Below are 23,170 nucleotides of genomic sequence, written 5' to 3'. Positions count from 1 at the left end.
TTCATTCCACTAGGAGTTAAATTGTATATTGAACTGAAAAGCATGACCACCTTGGTACCTTCTTATCCACAACATCTACACTCTGCCTTTGCACTGCCACAGGGATGTTCTGATGGCATGGGTCATACGGTGGTGATCAGTGGTGTCTTCCATCTTGTTGTTGCTTAAGACCACCAGAAGCACTCAAGGCACTGGAAAGAGACCAGAATCCTCATTACACAATCGATGACTGGGACAGACAGTAACAGCTCCTTGTCCTGCTCCAGCAAGTGGTCTATGTGTGGAACCATCTTATCCACAGTATCTGCACTCTAACTCTGTGCTACCACAAGAACTTTCTAGCGGGATGGATCGTATGTCAATGACCAGTGTGGACCTCCATCTTGCTGTTGCTTAGGATACCAGCAACATCAGGGGTGTCAGGAACAGGCCAGGCATCCTCATCTCTCAAATCGATGAGCAGGACAGACAATAACAGCTACTTTTCCTGCTCCAGAAAATGGGTAATGTGCATTACAGGATCCCATGTGGTCGCTACAGGTTTGGAAATGTTGGAGGTTGCTGCTGTTGCAGGTCCAGAGGTCAGTGCCGGTTTCAAGAAGAAGGCGACTGAGGTTGCTGCTGGGCAGGATGCAGCAGAGGTGGAGGATTAAGTGTCACATACAGAGCAAGACATGAAACAAACCAATAATACTGCTAACTACAAACTAAGATGTAATATGCATTCTTTTCCACTTGTTCCTGGGATCTTGACTGCTGCTGCTGATGGTTCATGGTTCCTCTTCAGCTGCTGCTGCTGGCTGACTGAGGCTGGGGAGCTGCTGAGCTCACCTTATATCTCGTCTGATGACATTACTAGACACTGCTATGCTATTGGCCAAAGCTTATCATGTGACCACATTCAGCATTCCTATTGGTTCCTGCCCTTGTTTTGCTGGATCTTGGATGTCACAGGAGGAAAGAGTTAAAAGTGTCTTCTGGTGGTGGTGTTGTGAATTAGGACAGTTGGTCTCAAGCTGAACACACACAAAATTTGATATTCCCACCAATAAATTTAAATTTACGGCCAAAGTTTCAGTTCCCCACCATTTATAGGGATGGGGAAGGGGAGGGGAGGAGAGCGTGCTGGGAGTTCCCTGAGGGAGACTCAAATGACAGCTGGGTAAAGCCCATGATGTCATCAGAGGTTGGGGTAATTAATTGATCAATTAATTAGTTTGTGTAATTAATTTGAGAACAAAATTGCACAAAAACCAGCTCTACTTATTTATTGGTCCACTATTTCAATCTCTGTATCAGCAGATTGTTTCACTTTGTTCTGGGCTCAAGATAAATTGTTGTTGAGACTTCTGGCCTCATGGCATACCCATCTGATATGTTTTGGTGGAGCCTTCCCATTGTTAAGCACGTCTCTATGTTAAACAATAAATTGAGCTAATAATACGCCAGTTAAAAGTGAATGGATTGTCATGAATCTGGATACTGAATTGAAACTTGAAATTGTCTCTAGGACTGAGCACTGCAACGTTCATGTGATTTCAGGTACTTGGACTAATTGTCTTGGCTAAGTTACCTGAAAAACCTAATGAGTATAAGCTCTTGTTGTGAGCTGTTAAGCCTGAAGCAGCTGTTGCTGCCAAAACTTACTTTCACAGAGCGTCTCCATACTGTTCATTAAGACATTTTGATGTTGTTCATTCAGATAGAAAATCTTTTGCTACTAGTTACTATGTTAATAATTTCTTTAAGTACAAGTTGATGTAAATTTTGGGGCAGCTGTCAAGTGTGTGTTGGCAAATCCTCCTAATTTTCTAAGTTTGTTCTAGTTTCACTTCATGATTCTTTCATTTATTTGGAAAAGTATTTAATCTTATTTGAATTTAATTGAATGCCTGCCTTGGAGAAAAGTTTGAAGCAGCGATTACTATTGAGCTCTAACATACGACTATTGCTTGATGACATTAGAATAAAAAGTTGGCTACATTCTGGATAGCCCTGGTATCTGCTGTTTATTCGTCTTCATAACAGGGAACTTCAAAATTTGACGATCTTTTCTTATGTCCATATATAACTGAATTCCATCATAAAATTTCATGGCCTTTATTGTAATGATACAGCTTGGCTATCGGATGTACTGTTGTCAGGTCCAGTCATTATCCTAACACTATATTTCGAGGCCGGCCGTAGTGACCGAGAGGTTCTAGGCGCTACAAAAAAATGGTTCAAAGGGCTCTGAGCACTATGGGACTTAACATACGTGGTCATCAGTCCCCTAGAACTTAGAACTACTTAAACCTAACTAACCTAAGGACATCACACACATCCATGCCGGAGGCAGGATTCGAACCCGCGACCGTAGCGGTCACGCGGTTCCAGACTGAAGCGCCTAGAACCGCACGGCCACACCGGCCGGCCTCTAGGCGCTACAGTCTGCGAATCCTGCCTCGGGCATGGATGTGTGAGATGTCCGTAGTTTAGTTAGGTTTAAGTAGTTCTAAGTTCTAGGGGACTGATGGCCACAGCAGTTAAGTCCCACAGTGATCAGAACCATTTGAACCATTTATATTTCGAGAGTGTACCTTCAGGTGATACTGTTATACTGTAAAATGAGGGTCTTTGCTACATCTTGCCTACTTTAGAGTTTCACGGCCCTCCCACCCTTACACTACTGGCGGTCGCAGGCCGTGGCGTTTGGAGTGGTTGTGAGTAGGGGGAGGGGACAGTGGGAGACACCGTCGCATGCGGCGCGAACTCTGGTCCCTCAGTACTCTTGTGACCCTCCTCGGGAGTGGAAGTCGTTGTCGGCTGTGATTTTATTTTAGTTGGCAAAGTGCTGGGTCACAAGTTTTGCTGAGAGTGAACCCAGGAACTCTGTTGACTAGCCCTTCAGCTCCTCGTATTTCAATAGCCTCCTTCAGAACACAGACCCAAAATGACGAGGTTTGTCTTAGCAATTCCATCTGTTCCTTCTCCTTGGAGTTCCCTATAGCCATGCAGTGTTCTGCAAATGCAGATTTTGTTGTCTGCTTGAGTTCGGCGTGTCTTCTGTGTTACTTGCATCTTTCTTCGATTATTTGTGCGGTTTTCCCGATATAAGCCATACCGTATTTGCACAGAATACGATGAACACGTGGTTTATGGAGCCCCAAGTGCCTAATAGCGCATGCGTTTTCGGAGGTGGACGGAAGACGCATTTAATATTGGGCCTACGTCGAGCCAGGATTCTGCCGATTTTGATCGATACCTTGACGGCGTACAGCAGATACGCCATTGTCTCCTCGTCTTCGTCGTTTTGCATTGTTTTGAAATATTTCTTGCTACAGAAAATGGGAAAAGAGATAAGTGCTGTTTCAGTAACAATACTGACAGAAACTTAAGTCCGCGTGACATTGAGAGGCGGCCCAGTTTTCAGCCGTTTTGCGCATCCCCCTCCACTAGCCACTAGCAGCCAATAATATTCATTCTCTTTCCGAGGTGAACTGTCAGTTTTTTTGTATTTTTTCCTTGTAGCAGTATAGGTGTGAATGTGTATCTGTAAATGCTAAAGTGAGAGTAAGAAAAAGAGCCAGGTGACGGCAATTAATATCAAGTGTTTCACAAGCAGGCGAGGGGGATTATTTACCGCATTTATAACTTTTTCAAAAGTAAATTTGGAAGCAGGTCTCCTACAGTTGACATTTGAAGACACAAGAACAGACTCCAGAATCGTGTGGTGTCGGCAAGAGAACTGTAAAGGGAATTGTAAACGAAATTGTCGGAGCTCTAGGAACAGTAGAAAAAATCGGTTTCGTGTCGCCTGGAGAGCATCGAAATCGTCGAAATCGCAAGGAACCTGAAACACAAATGGATGGTTTTAACAAGGATGTTTTAAAGTGCTCCATGTAAATTACGACTGACTGACATCACAAAAACGTGTTACACTTATGCAGGAGAAAATGAGCCTCAATGGTGAGTTCTTCGTCAATGTAAAGAATTTTAAAAGACGTTGGTTCCTGATATGTTAACAAGAGAGCTTTTAGATCAGAGGTGACATAGCTACAGCACGAACTACATCCCATATAAAGATTCACGACACAAGAGGAGGTCGTTCAACAGTGCATTACCTTGATGAAACATGGGTCAATTAGAATCATTCCAGGAAGATCTGCAGGAAGATGAGTGGCGGTACTAGCAGTTTTAAAGTTTTCATAGGAATAGGTTCTCGGATAATTATTCTGCATATTGACTCTTCTTCCTTCTTGTTTTGTTTCTGAGAGTAAACTTGTATTTACGTGTAAGAAAAACAGCAGTGAATACCATTTGGAAATGAACGCTGTCAGTTTCGTGACGTGGTTCACAATTCTTGTCATACCTTGCTTCGAAGTCGGTCATTGGGAGTTATAATTCAAGTGCTACAGAGAAAACACCAAGTATGAACACCGGAAAAACGGATAATTTTCGCTGGATTAAAAATAAAAATATTAAGCACAGTATAAACCAGACTCTTGCGATCTCCTGCAGTTCGTTAATTTATACAAGCCACGTGACAGAACGTACAAACTTGACTTCCTTGAACGTGAGTGGGTCACAGAGTTTTCGTTTACCCACGGTCATTGTCAGTTTATCCCTATCGAAGTAATTTGGACAAATGATACGGCTATATGGGAGGGAAAAAAAGTTCAAAATACACTGAGTCGCTTGTGAATGAGGCAATAGGTAACATCCCACCTTGAGCATGAGCGCAGTCTGTGCGGTATGCTGAAAAGCTTCAAAAAGAATAATTTGACGGGGAAGTGATGATGGATATAAGCCTTGAACTTATCATCGTAAATTTACAATCAGATTGTTCGGAAACATTTTCAAATAGAAGTGTTGGTGGTATGGCGATGTAAACTTTGGAACAAAGTAATAGTATTTCTTAGTTTTAACGACTCGTGGTTTAAAAACATATCTTTCTCAATATACCAGTTGCGTACATAATAATGAGAACTTCCAAGCCGTTTTGAGTAGGAGTTTGCATCCTTTGAATTACGCAGACTATAATGTTTAACTATTGCCCAAGGAGAAGTTAAGCTTCTCCCACCATGTTGTATGCTCTGATAACACGCGAGAATGCAGCTGGATAAATTCGTCAAAAGTCCGATGTTTCCACACATAAAGATCTCCTGACACGAAGATCTCCTGAACACGAACTGGATAAGGCTTTAAAATGACAGATATCGGTGGTTTTAGATGTTATCGGTCTTCATTCCCTTGGGTTATTCGCAGGTGATGGTTAATTGTTTACTTACTCAACTGATTATAAATGCGGTCTCTCACTGTAACTTCGAACGAGTTAGTTTACACTCACAATGACCGTTAACAACGAAAAATGTGACAACTAACCGAGCATTTTTACGATAGTCTTTTCATTAATCACTTCTACCACTAATTCTTTTTTATGCGCAGTGATTACACTTAGCCGGCCGTTGTGGCCGTGCGGTTCTAAGCGCTTCAGTGTGGAACCGCGTGTCCGCTACGGTCGCAGGTTCGAATCCTGCCTCGGGCATGGATGTGTGTGATGTCCTTAGGTTAGTTAGGTTTAAGTAGTTCTAAGTTCTAGGGGGCTGATGACCACAGATGTTAAGTCCCATAGTGCTCAGAGCCATTTGAACCACTTTTTTGATTACACTTAAGTACAGTCAAACGCATGAACTCACACACCTTATACACATTTTTAAAAATCCTATTGTGTAGAAGAAGTTGTCAAGCAAATAGTGAATAATGATTTTGGTTTGTGCTTGAAGTAAATTTTGTGGCGTATTAAATTTTTACTTATAATACAGTTCAACTCACAATATATGATAATTATTGCAAGCAGTTTCAATGATTTGGTCGTTAGGCATTTGTCATTTGGAAAAAAATTGTACTTAACATTTTAACAAAGATGTGTCAGCTGTTTTCGCCTCCCGACTTCACGTAGAGTAAATCTGTAGCGCAGTGGACGCAACATCGTCAAGACGCGAATTAATATTCCTCTCATGGCGACTGATCGAAATTGGTTTTGATATTCACTATGCTCCTCATAGATTTGAACTTATAACACGATGTACCGTAGGCAAATGGCCTGACTGTTGTACGCAGCAGCGCAGTTCCGCAACGTGGACTTCGATTGCCCGCTCTGTTCAGACGCGTATGCGCAGTTCTCCCCCCCCCCCCTCCCACCCTTCCCCCCCCCCCCCCGCACCCTGCGCGGAAGTGCTGTCTTACGCGACGCGAGCTTTTCGCTATCGTCGCCGGACAGCCGTTACATTGTAGAATAGCACCAGCCCTGGTCCGGAAATGTTTTGACGAAGAGACGTAGCAATGAAGTACAGTACTTCATTTGCTTTAAAAGACTAGAGATTGGTCTGTCATTTTCACGTAATAATAGAAGAGGAAGGAAATTTTGCAACAATAATATAATAAAACGAACAATTCTGCTGAGTAAGATGTATGGAGACAGGCGAAATACCCTCAGACTTCAAGAAGAATATAATAATTCCAATCCTAAAGAAAGCAGGTGTTGTCAGATGTGAAAATTACCGAACTATCAGTTTAATAAGCCACAGCTGCAAAATACTAACGCGAATTCTTTACAGACGAATGGAAAAACTGATAGAAGCCGACCTCGGAGAAGATCAGTTTGGATTCCGTAGAAATGTTGGAACACGTGGGGCAATACTGACCCTACGATTTATCTTAGAAGAAAGGTTAAGGAAAGGCAAACCTACATTTCAAGCATTTGTAGACTTAGAGAAAGCTTTTGGCAATGTTGACTGGAATACTCTCTTTCAAATTCTAATGGTGGCAGGGGTAAAATACAGGGAGCGAAAGGCTATTTACAAATTGTACAGGAACCAGATGGCAGTTATAAGAGTCGAGGGGCACAAAAGGGAAGCAGTGGTTGGGAAGGGAGTGAGACAGGGTTGTAGCCTATCCCCGATGTTATTCAATCTCTATATTGAGCAAGCAGTGAAGGAAATAAAAGAAAAATTCGGAGTAGGTATTAAAATCCATGGAGAAGAAACAAAAACTTTGAGGTTTACCGATGACATTGTAATTTTGTCAGAGACAGCGAAGGACTTGGGAGAGCAGTTGAACGGATTGGACAGTGTCTTGAAAGTAGGATAAAGATGAACATCAACAAAAGCAAAACGAGGATAATGGGATGTAGTCGGGTGATGCTGAGGGAATTAGATTAGGAAATGAGACGCTTAAAGTAGTAAAGGAGTTTTGCTATTTGGGGAGCAAAATAACTGATGATTGTCGAAGTAGAGAGGATATAAAATGTAGACTGGCAATGGCAAGGAAAGCGTTTCTGAAGAAGAGAAATTTGTTAAAATCGAGTATAGATTTAAGTGTCAGGAAGTCGTTTCTGAAAGTATTTGTACGGAGTGTAGCCATGTATGGAAGTGAAACATGGACGATAAATAGTTTGGACAAGAAGAGAATAGAAGCTTTCGAAATGTGGTGCTACAGAAGAATGCTGAAGATTAGATGGGGTAGATCACATAACTAATGAGGAGGTATTGAATAGAATTGGAGAGAAGAGGAGTTTGTGGCACAACTTGACAAGAAGAAGGGACCGGTTGGTAGGACATGTTCTGAGGTATCAAGGGATCACAAATTTAGCATTGGAGGCCAGCGTGGAGGGTAAAAATCGTAGAGGAAGACCAAGAGATGAATACACTAAGCAGATTCAGAAGGATGTAGGTTGCAGTAAGTACTGGGAGATGAAGAAGCTTGCACAGGATAGAGTAGCATGGAAAGCTGCATCAAACCAGTCTCAGGACTGAAGACAACAACAACAACAATACAAAAAAATAGAAAGTAGCTGATTTGCAGTTATATGTACATAATATGTCTTTATCTGTTTGCAGGCTTTGAAAACGGACGAATTAACACCAAAAACAGAGCTCTTCAACCTTAGTTTTCACCCTTTCGCATCGAGTATTCGTAATGCCCGAATAGTCAAATAGAGGTATGCTCCCCGGTTACATCATGATTATTGAGCAGTTTCAAAACACTAGAATCTGAAAATTGGTTATTTTTGGCAGTCTCATTTTTGGCAGTCTTCACCCACGTATTACTTATTTGCCTATTAAATTTAATATTCTTTAATCCTTTGTATCTTGAAACTGAAACAGCCGAAATTTATGAATCTTTGTTACGAAACATAAGAGAAATAAAATGCAAACATCGGTTACTTTCAGCGGTTTTAATAGCCAGCTTAAATTGGTGCGGAAAAAAAATCATCGAAACCGGTTGTTCCTGTGAGAACAGCCTTCCTAGTAAGAGCATTACGTCCCGCGAAAAGCGGCTCTTCCGCGTGCTTCCGAGCGTGGCGCCGGGTATTGTGGTGGGAGGACGGGTGGCAGAGTGGGGGAGGAGGCGGGAGCTGTCGAGTCAGCTGGCCGCCGCCACGCAGTTCTCTCGCCGCCTATGAGCTGCGGCCCTCGCTTCCGTGTAAAGACTGTTAGCGTCGGACGCTGAACCTCGTGGCCTGCGCTGTGTCTTTTAGCCTCAACGGTGAGTCATATTCACAGCTCCGCGACGTTTCCGCAATATATCCTATCTTTTTATCGTATCGTAGATCTCAAATTCAGTGAGTGGCTATTTCTGTCTACGGCGGCCCGGCCAAACAGGTGCCGTAGTGTTCGTCGTGCGGTGTGCGGTGGTGACGCTCCGGATGTGAAAGTCTGCTAAACTGTTCATAACCAGCCGCGACAGCGGTACCGGCTACTTTCGTGGGAGCAAATCGGCGATTGTGTTCCATGTGTTATACAGTGTGTGGAATATCGTATCGTCCGCGTTGAGCAGCTATTGTCATGTGTAGTGAAGGTGGGATGTTGTGAAATTGGTCCACTTTACGGCGACCACGTGACGCTGCCTGAAAGATTGTGGAAGGAAAATCCGCTTGCCGGCAACGGGAGGTTGCGGAAGAGACGCGACGGAGCGACCGACGGAGACAACTGGCAGGTTATCTCAGTTCTTCTGACGCAGCTTTCCTGTTAAGAGAGCGGCTGTACATGCCATAGCTGTGACTCGGCTACTATACCGAGTGAAAGACAACTCCAACGACAAAATTTCAGGGGTAATTCGTGGATATGTTGTGAATATTTAGGTATAAGTGACTCGTGGTCTGTGTTGGCTCGTTGCAGGGTAACAATGTAACCATGATTTATTCGTTTTTTTACTCCAGTTACCTCTTTGCTTCTATCAAAATATCTTTGCGACAGTGAAAGAGCCTTTACTAGGCCATCATTCTAACACGGAAGACGCTGTCTCGAAACAAGCCCTAAAAACACTCAAATTTCGATTTTTGATCACACTGGACTCGCATTCGGGAGGACGATGGTTTAATCCCAGGTCCAGCCATCCTGATTTAGGTTTTCCGTGATTTCCCTAAATCGCTTCAGGCAAATGCCGGGATGGTTCCTTAGAAAGGGCACGGCCGATTTCCTTCCCCATCCTTCCCTAATCCGAGCTTGTGCTCCGTCTCTAATGACCTCGTTGTCGACGGGACGTTAAACAGTAATCTCCTCCTCCTTCTTCGATTTCTGATCGTGAATGCGCCTAAAGTATTTAACTAGAAATCGTAATGCAGTATAATTTAATAATTTTAGACTTGGGGGAACTGTCTTTACTACCAAAGTTAGTATGAAATACACTTTAGAATGTAGTAAACTGAACCCTGAAAATATACGAAGTGCAAAAAATCCCGTGAATGCCTTTGAACATAATGGTCAAACAAATTGTAATATCACTCAGTGGTATCCACAAAACATCTAAGCTCACTAATGGCTTCGAGAATGCTGTCGAAGGACAGCTGTCAAATTCGAAATTCCAATTATTTTTATACCGTGCAGCAATAAGAAATGACCTGCTTCACGTTTCACAGAAACTAATGGCGCACACCACAGATCACGCAACATTTAAATAAGTAAAATCACCTCAAAAGTATGTCGCCATCTAAAAAGTAAGTCGACCCACATCTCTCAAGAGACACACACGAAGACAAAGAAAATGAAAAATAGAGATGCGAATTTAGCAAAAAGTATCGATAGAGAAGTAATAATATACTGAACAACGATAACGTGAAATTTTGAATACACTCTTCATAAAATAACATTTATCCAAAGGCACTCCTGCACACCAGGTGATGTGCGATATTAGCAGCTTACCGGAGGTGTGGCGAAGTCAAAGTCGATTAGAAAATTTTAAATTGTTTTTATAGCGACTGTTAATGTCAATGCGCACGAAATCACATTAGGCTGCAAATGCAAAACCTCAGAATTCATTAGTTTTGCAGCTCACCCACAGCTAACAATGTAATCCAGCAGACAACAAACTTTTCGCTTGAGTGTGCATTAGGGCTACGGATATTTTTAAAAATATTAGGAATCCGATAGACAAATATATAAACGGAGATCATTATCGGCCACTGATACATCGAAAAAAATGCATTGTTACACAGATGTGAAACATATCGACGTACCGGCCTATCAAAATATCGGCTGCAAGTTGTAAATATACTGCCATCTTTGCAGCTGTATATTTAATTATTGATTTATTATTAGATATTCTGCGCATCAACAAACTAGCAGCCTCCTTATCCACCTTAGAGCAAAAACTGAAAGGTAAAAGATGCACGTTCACGCTTGGTGATAACCACTTTGCTAACAATTGTAACTGCATGTAAGTGACACAATAAAAGATGTCCAATTGATCAGCCGTTCGGTTTCGTCACATATCGAATTTGTAGGAACAGTTCATGTCGACTACCCGGATTTTTTCATTTCTGTAAACGGCAGAGAACTAGCGGTTGTACTGTCAAATTGCTTGACCGCTGAGCGCCGATTACGTCACCATTTTTGCTCACACGTCTCCGCCCACCGGAAAGACCAATCTCGTCATTTCCACCACCAAGGATAATCGGTCTCTTCATTGTGCCACCTATAACTGTTTCACATAGCCAAAGAGAAAGACTTGGCGTGATTAAAGCTCAAAAAGTACTACGGCTCCTTCAATAATTTCAAAAGAACAATTTCAAATTTTTACCTAAAGTTGTGAAAAATGTAGTATAAAATAAAAGTATCGCCACTCCGATTTTGCCATTTAGATGTCGATAAATCGGTGACAAAATATCACCGAAATATAACGATAATTTTTTGAAAAAATTATCGATGTATCACTATTTTATCAACTGTTCTAGTGTGCACAGTCGTTTCGGCTTGCAGCATTAATCGGGGGTCGCGCAGTCGCACAGTTGAAAACATTTTAACACTTCCTTTCCTCATTGTCCACGTCAGTACTAAGTTTATGCCGTATTCGGAAACTAAGTGTCGGCAGTACGGGTATTTATCATACGTTTTACTCATGCACTTGAGTCTCTGACTATCGATTGGACTCTCGTTCCCACTGTTCGTATACCAGTTATCTTTCACACATTACAGTATCAAATTTACAAGATTTTCATAAAATTAAAATTTCTGCATGACTAATAAATTAAAATGAACGTTTCGAAAAGAATTTCGTATCGTAAGTTAATGAAATCAATATACAGTTTTACTTTCGACTAGAGAAGACGTTATCTGAATCAGAAGAAGAAAAAAACACTACTCACATTTTCCAGTGTCCTTAATTGCCCATTTACAGATGCCGAAGTTCTAAGATGCGGTTGCCGGCGATGAGGGTACAGCTCAGCATAGCTTTGTTATGCCGCTTTTCCATTGCATTCTGTTAACCCAGACATGAAGTGCACATCAGTAAATTAACTTATACTGCTACGCTTAACTATTCACGTACGACTAACAATTACGGACAAAAAAAGAAGAAAACTACGAGCAGTACTAAAAACAAGCTTGAGGGCGATGAGTGAAGTGGTCGTTATAGTCGCCAACAGCAAGTACCGTGAATGAATGAAGGAAGACATACAACGCAAACTGTCGATAATTAAATTGTTGTGCAGATATTTTCGTGCAATACTGGTAAAAAAAATAAATAGAATAAGAAATCAAACGACGTACAGTTACTCTGTAGCGAGCCACTGGAGACCACACAACGGGACTGTAGCCGGATAACATCGACTTTTTGCCACGATATTTAGGCTGATAACCATTCAGCCATCTTCAAGTGAGTGTTTTGCACTGGAGATAGCTCCACACTCGTTGAGTTCTGAAGGTTTCTAGACCTCGTTTCGTGAGTTCACGTCGCTAACTGTATTCCAAAAACTGAGGACGTGACGCATGCGCAAAGACAGCTGCTGGCTGAGCTACCTTAGTCAGTGTTGCCAACACATTTTCGATGCCCCAACACATGTGAAAAGCTCCTAAGTTTACCTTGAAAGTCCCTACAGAAGCAAAAACATGTAGGCTGACGAAAATAAAAAGCTAATCGCGTATTGGGCTGTAATATTTGTTCTTTATGAACAAGTTTGTATATTGGACGGTCGCTGTTTTCAAACAAAATATTCACAGTGTTGTTTTGTTATTCATCTTTTGAATTTCCAGCTCCTGTGCTTTCTTTCGACATATGCAGTTAAAATATAGGATATGGGTTCCAAATTTTTGCAAAAACACTGTTTTTCTTTTTACTCAGACATGTTTCAGCACCTCTGTGCCATCATCAGTGGTCTTATGTTTATTGAAAACATGATTTTATATTACATTACAAAATCCACTAATGATGGCACAGAGGTGCTAAACATGTTTGAGTAATAAGAAATCAGTGTTTGCAAAAAGGCGGAACCCGTATCCCATAACGTTATTTTGTTATTTGGGTAACTTGCTGCTGTGAGTCTCTACACCATGCGCGGCAGTGCAACATTTTGTGCTTCCTATTAAAGGCGCCAACGGACACAGCCAATTGAGGTCTTTCTTTTAGAAATGTTGCATTATTTCCAGTCCTCCTCCACTGGAGGTATCTGAAAAGAAAAGACTCATTTTCGGTTTTTATTTTTAATTTTTTACTTTATATTTCGTATGTTAAGGCTAAAGGAATTGATCTGTTCCATTATTGTGAACATGTGAACACACAACACAGTTGCCGCCGTGGGATTTCAGAAAGTAACTGTGAAAGTAACAATGGTGTGGAGATTACAGTAGAGGAATTAAAAGTGGCCAGATGGGTCCCTGGTTTCGGTCGTTGCATGTCGTCCCCGTTTCGGGTCACAGGGACACTTCGCGTTGATTGTCTTCTATTCACGACTGCTGCTACCGTCAAGGTTTCCTCAACAGTGACCATTTCTTTCTAATCACTGCGTTGTATGGCAACAACTTTAGTTTGATTTACGTTTTTTGTTACAAATAAGTATCGATTTTGAAAATGATTGTCTTGTAAAGCGCATTCGCGAATCAATGTTACTTCCGTGAGAAATTTGTACCTTAGCAAGCAGCATCTCAACGGCACGAGGAGCACTAAACAACAAACACGTCAGTATTGCCCTGTCACGTACTCTCTCCAGACAGTGACTAAAATACGTTCCTTCGGAACGTCTTTTCGCCGCTGAAGTAGGCCCTTATAGGCCAACTTTTTGCAGAGTAATCGGAAAGCAGTCTCCACGTTCCTACATTTTGGAAAAAATAGCCAAAACTCCGTACGGCTAAGGACATGTTCCTACGGTTGGTAACTATTACTTTAGTCGAGTTTGGCGTCCTCTTCAAATATTGCTCCATCTGTGGCCTGATATACGGCACATATTCGTCCAGCAGACAACACAACCACCAGCACTAAAATTTGATGTATGTGAACGGTGGCTCTAGAGCGCATGCATTCAAATTTAAGGCACTTCTTTATCTCCGCTACTGGGAAACAAATCTGTTTTCTTTGCTTTCCACATCCTGAGAGCTCGTAGTTCGGACCAAAACAGGAAAAAAGTCCAGTAAACCTAGGTACTGAAGCGCGTACCTTAATGGCTATGAGCACTTGTTCATCTTCGCTACTGTGAAACACATTTTTTCTACCGAACAAGTCCTCATGGCACTTATGGTATGAATTTTAGAGCCCATGTTTACCAGACAGTATTCTTCCCTTTTTTTGATCCATACTACCTCCTCCCAAAATACGGAAAGCAAAGAGCGTCCAACAGAAGCGATTTGTTTCACAGTATCGAAGATGAAGCACTCTCTTAGCTCTTAATGTATGCATTTTCACTTTATTACTTCAAATGATGGTTCCTGCCATATCACTGAATATTGGTCATTCCGTCTGGGACACCACGAATGGGTCTCTAGAAGTAAATGTCAAGTAATTACCTTAGAGGCGATGTAAGATATCACCGCTTGTCTGAATCTTTCGGCCAAATGCTGTACCTGTAACGTATTTAATGGTGAAGATGCCCAGGATGCAGTGAGCCGAATGAAGTGTTTGTAGGGACACATACGTACGTGTGTGTGTTTTTACAGAGCTAGCTGGAATGTCATTCTATCCCTCCATAAGCATTAAAGTAGTATATCTATAGCATGGTTCCGCAAATTGTCTTCCGCAGGACAATCTGTTCCAGTGGACGGGAATAACTGTAAATAACATGGCGTTTCTTTCGACTTTTTAAATTTTATTACTGTTTCTGTGTTACTAGTTATGATTTAAAACTGATGTAATCACTGAATAAAATAACTTTTATTAACCTCAAAATTAAACAAAGTGTTCCATGAAAGTACATGGATTCCCAAAACGTTCTGTCAGAGGAAAAGTTTGGAAACTCCTTGTCTATACGCATTCAAGAAAACAGTAGAAGCAGCTGCCGAAACATCAAAGATGGCATTGTTGTGAAATTCCATAAATAACGGATGGTGGTGGCCAGAATTAAAAAAATGCAATATGGATGGGGCAGGAAACTAAAAATATGATCGGAAATGATTTTTTTAAATAACCAAGATGGCATTACAAGCCCGGTTACGGTTTTCAACGCCATTGACGTTAACATCCAAGAAGCGCCACGTTCAAAAAGATGAAAATGATCTGAATTTAGCGGCATGTTCAAAAGTATCTGAACGACCTGAATAATTTGTCAGAAATATATAAAGATATTGACAATACTGTAACATTTCCAAGTCTAAAAAGTCTCTATTATTTACCAAAAATAGATAAGCGTTACATGAAGTTTGCACAAATTGGAATCGTGTTCAGTAGTATTCAATTATTTATCACAAGTACATCAAAGATATTAAGTCTAAAATACATGTCGAAAATACATCAGCAACACACGCACACACGCGTACGTACACACACACACACACACACACACACACACACACACACACACATCTAAAACGTCTGTCAAGATACATAGAGGAAGTAACTTATATTGTTTCAAATTCAAATGGCTCTGAGCACTATGGGACTTAAAATCTGAGGTCATCAGTCCCCTAGAACTCATAACTACTTAAACCTAACTACCCTAAGAACATCACGCACATCGATGCCAGAGGCAGGATTCGAAGTTGCGCGGTTCCAGACTGAAGCGCCTAGAACCGCTCGGTCACACTGGCAGTGTTTGAACGTCTAAAATGTATGTCAAAAAATATTTCAGAAACTCACAACTGGTGAGTCAATTACTACGATGTTATTACCTCATCTCACCTGACATGTCTAAGTTGTAACATCAGCCAAAAGATGTAAAGATACCAGTATTTCGACTTTGAATCCGCTGGAAGCTATGTTACTGGTAGTCACGAAGATCTAACATACTTCACCTGACAGTTTTAGAAATTTTTCCGTAAAGCTTCACCTCACCAAGCACCATTTTGGAGGGGAAGCAGCAAATGCACTTTTTGACAATAGTTTGAGCTTTGTATTATACTTCAAAGAAACCAAAAATTGTCTGTATTATTCATAAGAACACTCATAGGCCTGCTGATCTAATTTACGAATTAAAGTGCAAATGTGCATGACTGACTTAATGCTGTCACCCAGTGGAAAATACATGACACTTAATTGAAACAGCATATTGAAAAACAGCAATACACATTCGTATAATTAAGAAACGAGAATTTCTATCCTTTTACCTAATCACTTGTAATTAATTTCCAAAGACGCACGCACATTGTAGCGATATTAACTTTATCTTGCGGTACAAACTGATCGTCATCTGTCATATCTTATTCTGTCATGTGGTGGAGACCATATGTTGCATCCAAATTGTAACAAATGAACCGAAGAAAGCGCTATAGAAATCAGAGTAACGCTACAGAAATTCACTAAGGGCCACCTAAACACACTTGGTAGACACGAAAAATATCGTAGTCTGATTCAAAGATATCAAAATAGGAAAACGAGAAAAATGATGTAGAAACACTGAGCAATATTAACAGGTAAAAGAACAGAACATCTCAACTGTTCCTATCTAACCTTGCCTCTAAACATAGTGCACAATAACATACCAACCTCCCTCCGCCTCTGATGGATCTTGAGAGAGAGTGCATGGGTTTTCTCTTAATGGCTGTCACTCCTGCGTCTACAGCGCGCCAATTTCTCAACGGTTAGCGTGAATCACATGACCCCCTACCAACGTCCACTCTTCAACTAAACAACCTTTGGCTTCTCTGGCCAAATGTTATACAGCTGAAGAGTATGCTGTGTATGAAAAGTTGAAGAGTATGCTGTGTGTGTTCAGAGAATCAAAGATATCTCGTTTTACGCTGAATGCTAAGTGACGGGATTTTGAAGGCAGCTTGCCGATTCCCATAACTACTAGGATCTCTTAGAGACAAAAAAGAGGTGCGATAAGCTTCCCGTTTACGAACACCGTCTACCAATAGACAGGCCCGCGACTAGGGGGGGAGGGGGTAGAGAGAGGGGGGGGGGCAAACCGGAGTACCTGCCAAGGGAGGAAATTTCATGTGGGCGCCAAAACCATATTCTAGAAAAATACCTTGTTTCACAAAGTGCCTAGCATCCAGTCCGTGTTGGTTTATAAATTATTCATGTGACTTTGAAATACTTCCCTATTGGTACTTGGAAATTTTTGAACACATTCTAAGTTGATTTTTGAACGAATCGTAAGTTGAGTTTTGAACGCGTCCATAGTGTATGTAAACGTCTGTGCCAGTGGAATCCGAGTCGCAACTAGAAATAAAAATAACTTTCCGGCAGACAAAAGGAGATGATAAGCGTTGTTATGATTATTAGCGAAATCCACAGATTCAGAGTACCAGAGTGAAAACAAACGATTAATGGGAATAACAGGTTAGAAAGATTCTCGATGAATCCAAAAAGTGAAATTTTGACAGAAAACTTTTTTCAGAGTGCTTGTACTGTCACCAGTTAGCAGCCGCTTAATTTCTGTTCTCAGAAGTAGAGATGGGTCGTTCGCGAAATAACGGGTCCCAAGATGAACGGAAGGAGCGAGGAACGAATTGTAAGGAACGGTATTTCATAGTTCACTTCGGTCGCGGCTTTCTACTTATAGTGCCCAGGAACGGGAAAAGGGGTCGGTCTCGTTCCCGCAACGGCACGTCGGCCGGTCTCGTTCCTGCCTCGATCTCACCCCTGTCTCTGCCTCGGTCTCCCTCGGCCTGACTACTCCTTCGAATGGCCACTCGTGGACTGCTCCTATTTAGTTAACTATCGAGTGGTTGTTCGTATAGTTCGCTGCGCACGCCCATTCTAGATCTGTTGCAAACCTTCCTTGAACTCTGTACTTCTGGTTCTTTTCGTATTCTATTCAGCGTCCACAAAACATGAAATGGTTCAAATGGCTCTGAGCACTATGCGACTTAACTTCTGAGGTCATCAGTCGCCTAGAACTTAGAACTAATTAAGCCTAACTAACCTAAGGACATCACACACATCGATGCCCGAGGCAGGATTCGAACCTGCGACCGTAGCGGTCGCTCGGTTCCAGACTGTAGCGCCTAGAACCGCACGGCCACTCCGGCCGGCCTCAGCGTCCACGACCGGTTATTAAAATGTATTTCATAATTACGTAAATTACATAAAAATACGTTGTGAGTAATACATACATCTTTCCAGGTAACAAAAGGGCATATCAGCGTACTTCATTTTCTCGATTAACTATACAAGACATACTGTTGTTATGACACATGCAAGGGAAGTCGGCACTGCACACACGAGTGGCCATTTCCCTTCTTCTTTTTTTAATCTAAGGTAAAACAGCATGTTCACTGTTATGGAAGGCAGACCGATTTAACAACGGATGAAGTCCACGCTCCATAATCGAGTGTTTGGTCTCATATCTTGTAAAGAGAATATTGTAACGTCTACAATATTATTTCAGTGGTGCAGGGTGGGCACGAAAAATCGACCCGAGTACTAAACTGATCACTGTCGCCCACCAATCGTTATCTATTGTTTCGAAGTTGCTGTTTGCATTAGCTTATTTGTTATTTCTTTACTACCTAATTATTACATGTTTATCTATTATGCTCGTAGTGGTCAACAAATCGTGTGTAATTAGCGGGCAGTCTGTACTTGGGGCCGGTTTTTCGTGCACCATGTTATATTATTTCACTGCGATCAGCCGCATAACGCCACAGTTGGCTAAACGAGAGGTTTTGCAGAATCACGGAAATTACTTCTACGAGTGTGTGAGAGTTATGTAATGAATAAGAACTCTGTACGCCAGGGGGAGGCAAATACCCGCCCCCACTTTGGCGCCTTCCATCCTTCAGTCATATATGCTACTAATTTTAAATCTTTCCTAACAACCATATACAATCCACAAAGGAAGGGTGAACGAGTAAAAATGAACAGTTCCCAAAAAAAAGGCGATCACCAGTGACCTATTTGCAAAGGATGAACCAGTTTGCCCATCTCTACTCAGAACAGTGCGGAAAACGCGTTGTACGAATACGTATTAACGCCAAACCGGGATATAAACGCAGGGTAACCGTGCCGGTGATTCTGGCAGGGTTAGCGAAGTTAACCTGAGAATACGTTTTGATAAATGCAGGAACAGTTATAGAATTAAAAAGATAGTTCGTTAGAACGAGAAAGGAGAAGATACGGGGACATGACACAAACTATATGGAAGAATAGGACGATTCCAAATTTGTACAAAAGTTTCGTACTAATAGTACTTTTGGATCTCATGCTAGAGAAACTGGGGTATATGAATGGAAACTGAAACTATTTCCTAACATAAAACTTTTTGCTTGTAGTAGGCCTAAAAAGCATTTGATATTGGTACTTCGTGAATTATATTGTGTCGTATTATTTATGTGAATGAGGTAGATAACGATGACCGTCTGTGCTAAAACAGTCTCTCTTATTTGGACTGGGCCCCAATTGCTCCAATGTTAGAAAGGCATATTTCGTTTTATGTAACAGAAAGTGACAAAATAGACGTAATCAAATCGAGCAACCACACCAGTCTTGCTTACTATTCATATTAACAGCTTTTTCAGTATTAGGCAACGATATTTTGAGTTTTAATGTAGCAAAACGTTTCACGAACTTCGAAGAGCTAATAGATCCATTTGCAGAAAGGAAAGCCACGTCGTGTAAAGTTGTAGCAAGATTAGAGAGGAAAAAATGCTGAGACCTTAGAATTGAAGAAATGTGTACTGTCTCGTTTGTCTCTTGTCTTCGCTGGTTCTATGTTTCCTATATTTAATTTTATGTCACACAAAAGATTAAGTTATTAGCTAATAAGCAATAAAGAGTGCAAACTTTCTGAAGAATTCTTTTTCTCCGGGCCACAAATAATCCCACCCAGTATTTGAGTTTTTTTAAGAGGGGTATGATGCCAGACCGGCCGACTCGGATCAGGAGAGGCATCACAGGTCATTTTAATTTCCACTGTCCTGCATATAGGTTTGGTGGGCTCCCCTACAAAATACGCACATCTGAATTCCACAGAGCGAAACACAGTGATGTGAGATAGAAGAATGCTGTGTAGGGGCGTGGCACTGAACTTTTTCGTACTTATGACCAAATAACATGTCTCACATTTCCTCGGCCATACATGTTTTACATATGAAACTCTTCAGAAAGATTTGCGCTACAAAATGAACATATTATTGAAAAATCGATTTTATTTTTGGCTATTGTCAAGTTTGTGCCCGGTTCGGAAATATTGTAGATCCGGGGCTGCCAGTAGACGTCAGTCATTTCTTTATCCTTAAAAACTCTTACGTTGTCTGAAACAATCGGAAATGTAACCTTTAATCTAACGAAAGCAGACTGCCCAAAATTTGCAGACGCTTTTCACAGTTATTCGGCTTTCTGGATACTTTCCATTTGCTGCGCCGTAAGTAAATGCTTGCCTGCAACTTCCTGTAATAATTAATGTTTCATCTCCAACAACGAGTCTTACACCTCAAACAGTGCATTAAGTCTACCGTATACACATCGCTGACGAATGGGTATTATTTTCAAGGTATCCCACCAATGGCTGTTAACTGTTTATTACGAAGCGTAAGTATTTTACGAACACTTGACTCTCACACATTGCTGATTCGGCATCTCATACAACCTGAAATAAACATTTCCGACTGTTGATTTCTGAACTAAAAATAAGTTAGGATCCGCTGTTGTCCTTTTAGTCTTCGCCATAAAGCCTTGAGACAGCCTGTAATATGGTTTCATTGCAAATGTAGGGTTGAAAACATTGGAATGTATCGAATAGTTTTGAACAATTTGTACTTGAACTAATAATTACCAATCTGTCTCACTTTCCTAGACACAAAATAACTGCTAGATGGAAATTTTGGAGACAAATCTGAAGAATCACAAACTAAATAAGTGATATACTGTATGAACAATTTATGGAACTGCGAGGTTAGAACGACTTACGTTGCTAGCAAAATGTGTGACCATTTAATGAAGACTGAAAACAATGTATTAAGTTTGGAAGCACAAAATGTCCTACGCCTCCATAGGCTGTTCTGCTTGACCTTTGACACAAAGTGGGCGTGGCGGACCTGCTGCTCTGCACGAGTCGATAACAGTGCAACGCAATCTTTCTCGAGCGACGACTACGTACTATATTGTTTCGCCTAGAAACGGCCTGAAGACTGAAACTGTGATCGTTAAACGTAGCAGTGCACTCTACCCGTGTACAACAGACGGAAGTGTTGACCAAGTATAAAGAACGTATTTAGTGATACGTTCTTAGAGATATGCTGAAAACAGATGGTAATGCAAAATTATCTATACTACAGACGAGGAGAGACTGGTCATTCGCGCTACATAACAATGGAGAGGGCAGCAATTCTGAGGAAATAAAGGATTCTTATTAAGGAATTACTATCATACGTAAGACATTACAAAGTTTGCTTTTGTTTGTTAAAGGACCGAAAACGTTCTGTTCATTGACGAAAGGAATATGTCAAACAAAGATTTTTACGGTAAACAATAGATTCACGTTTCTACAAAAAGCCCTCAGGCTATTAAAGAACGGAGTTGTCAAGGAGCAATTCCAGCGAAAAATCATCTGAGCATAGGCTTCTATCTAGATTTTCCATCCTATCTTAAACCCTCACAAAAAATAATCAAAAATGGGTGAAAGAAGTCGATTTGGACAATGCAAATACTGATTTTCTTTTCCTAAGTACGTTTCATAATTACATCAATCTTTGTAAAGGAAGCCACTGTTGCCGTTGTAAAAACCACAGATTTCACGATCACAATTTCAGCCTTCAGGCCGTTTTTAGGCGAAACAATATAGTACTCTTGCACCTTTGTAAATTTAAAAATCATGTATTAGACGTCACCTTCAGTTGCTGTATACATCAGATTTATGGTCCCTTCTGTATAAACAACTGCAAACTCCTATAAGCATTTGATGTCTGAAAGCAAAGTGCAATGTTGTCCTTTAAAATGTATAGATATGTTTGTACAGGATGGCTTCATTGTTCATTGTAGTAGTCAAGACAGACCTCACTTTTCGTGCAAACTGAATCGCCATTGCTGGATAAGTGGCAAGGTTCCGAAGGTTTTCTAATAGAAGCCCGCTGATGGAATCGTTATAGGACCACATGATTCGGTTGTTTTACGAGGTACTATTAATATTAGTCACTGTGAACTGCAGCTAACAATACGCTATACATGTTCATTACTTTGTCACACGAAGAGAGTGAGTGCCTCCTTCACCAGAAGAATGCTAACCTGTCATCGGACTGGAGGGAAATAGTTCTTTTAAACATTCCTTTTTCCGTGAAAATATCATTGTGATAATTACCCTTACGTTTATGTTAGCCGTTTAGGAAATGTGTCGCACTGCCAAACAGACCACACCGCCGCATTCACATCCTAGAAAGAGAGAGCTGGCGGTAAACCGCATACATCCCACTGTTATCACGAGAAAGCCAAACTGCTACAAGAAAAATATTTGGACACACTTTTATTCTGCTACTCACATTATTTCGCTGGCAGTGTCTGGTCAATTATGACAGTAACACGAAGTTCAGCATCAATAATCGCGCAATTGCCTTCTGCAGATCCGGAAGCGAATCATAGTGAAGTCATCGTTTAATACATGGCATCTGTTATAATGAAATATTAATATTCGCCGTCCATTATTCATCTGTTACCACAGCAAATGCTAGCGATATTTTTAATTCATGAAAGGGAGAGGTATGTAGCATCGTCTTGAAAATTCGGCTAAGCTCTTTCGGATTCCAGTAAAGATAAAACTGGAGAAAATGAAATTCCACGATCACGGCGTGGCACTCCCCACTCCATATTTTACAAACGATGTACTCAGTTTTTTTTTTTTATTTAAGTGTATTCTGTCGTCTTTTATATCGGAATTCTATTCTTCTGGTCGCCTGAAATCTTTGTAAGCCTGACAGTAAGTCGTCTCATTTGTCCTTTAACGCAGTGTGTGTTAACGTGCTATGCTTACACCCCACAACAATAACACGCACCACCAGTTAGCACGCCTATCCTCGTTGTCATGCGACCCAGTTTATTGACTTTGCTGAGTAATAATGACCTTGTTCCCTATTGCCCAGCTAGCAGTTGCTCTTTATTGTGATCTGTGTAGTTGTGTGTCGTCATAAAAAAGGAGACTTGATGGCATTTATGTGACACAGTTTAATATTCAGCAAATAGTTTAAAGTGGAGATTGCTTACAAAACACACGTGTGACCCATCCCACAATATTTCTCAATGGTTTGGGACCCGTACCCAACAGAACTAAAAGGCGATATTGAACGCACACGGGGAAGAACAGCACGAATTCTCGCATGTAAACTGACCCATG

General features: G+C 41.1%; 1 protein-coding gene across 1 annotated transcript in view; it reads left to right on the top strand.

Annotated features, from left to right (window-relative positions):
- Positions 1-8,443: 8,443 nt before the first annotated feature.
- Positions 8,444-23,170, top strand: part of LOC126474392 (bile salt export pump-like) — a gene marked incomplete at its 3' end in the record, with an annotated part of 66,416 nt that continues 51,689 nt past the window's right edge. The window contains exon 1 of the mRNA XM_050101860.1: positions 8,444-8,529. The remainder of the gene's footprint in view (positions 8,530-23,170) is intronic.

The sequence above is a fragment of the Schistocerca serialis genome, chromosome 4, assembly GCF_023864345.2.
Source record: "Schistocerca serialis cubense isolate TAMUIC-IGC-003099 chromosome 4, iqSchSeri2.2, whole genome shotgun sequence".
In the NCBI taxonomy this organism is placed as follows: domain Eukaryota; kingdom Metazoa; phylum Arthropoda; class Insecta; order Orthoptera; family Acrididae; genus Schistocerca; species Schistocerca serialis.
This window is presented reverse-complemented; position numbering and strand designations above follow the sequence as displayed.